The sequence below is a fragment of the Chelonia mydas genome, chromosome 13 (assembly GCF_015237465.2).
Source record: "Chelonia mydas isolate rCheMyd1 chromosome 13, rCheMyd1.pri.v2, whole genome shotgun sequence".
In the NCBI taxonomy this organism is placed as follows: domain Eukaryota; kingdom Metazoa; phylum Chordata; order Testudines; family Cheloniidae; genus Chelonia; species Chelonia mydas.
In genome coordinates, this window is record NC_051253.2 from 38,842,446 (window position 1) to 38,843,503 (window position 1,058).

General features: G+C 41.2%; 1 protein-coding gene across 1 annotated transcript in view; it reads right to left on the minus strand.

Annotated features, from left to right (window-relative positions):
* The window catches only part of LOC119563617 (immunoglobulin lambda-1 light chain), a 216,385-nt gene that overhangs the window by 201,200 nt on the left and 14,127 nt on the right, over positions 1-1,058 (minus strand). The gene's annotated exons all lie outside the window — the stretch shown is intronic.

Consider the following 1,058-nt stretch of genomic DNA (forward strand, 5'->3'; position numbering starts at 1 on the left):
CAGAAAGGGAAATGACTGCCAAGGAAGGAGTACTGTGGAAAGGGATCTAGGGGTCATAGTAGACCACAAGCTAAATATGAGTCAACAGTGTAATGCTGTTGCAAAAAAAAAAAAAATCTTTCTGGGATGTATTAGCAGGAGTGTTCTAAGAAAGACACAAGAAGTAATTCTTCTCCTTTACTCCCTGCTGATTAGGCCTCAGCTGTATTGTGTCCAGTTCTGGGTGCCACATTTCAGGAAAGATATGGACAAATTGGAGAGAGTCCAGAGAAGAGTGACACAAATGATTAAAGGTCTAGAAAACATGACCTATGAGGGAAGATAGAAAGAACTGGGTTTGTTTAGTCTGAAAAAGAGAAGACTGAGAGGGAACATGATAACAGTTTTCAAATACCTAAACGGTTGTTACAAGGAGGAGGGAGAAAAATTGTTCTCCTTAACCTCTGATGATAGGACAAGAAGCAATGGACTGAAATTGCAGCAAGGGAGGCTTAGGTTGGACATTAGGAAAAACTTCCTAACTGTCAGGGTGGTTAGGCACTGGAATAAATTGCCTAGGGAGGCTGTGGAATCTCCATCACTGGAGATTATTAAGAGCAGGTTAGACAAACACCTGTCAGGGATGTTCTAGATGGTGCTGGTCCTGCCATGAGTGCAGGGGACTGGACTTGGTAACCCCTCGAGGTCCCTTCCAGTTCTATGTTTATATAATTTTATAATACCAACTATACACATAAAATGGTGGGGTCGAAATTAGCTGTTACCACTCAAGAAAGACATCTTGGAGTCACTGTGGATAGTTCTCTGAAAACATCCACTCAATGTGCAGCAGCAGTCAAAAAAGTGAACAGAATGCTGGGAATAATTAAGAAAGGAATAGATAATAGGGCAGAAAATATCATCTTGCCTCTACATAAGCCATGGTATGCCCATATCTTGAATACTGTGTGCAGATCTGGTTCCCCCCTTTTCAAAAGAGATATATTGGAATTGGAAAAGGTTCAGAAAAGGGCAACAAAAATGATTAGGGGTATGGAACGGTTTTTGTATGAGGAGAG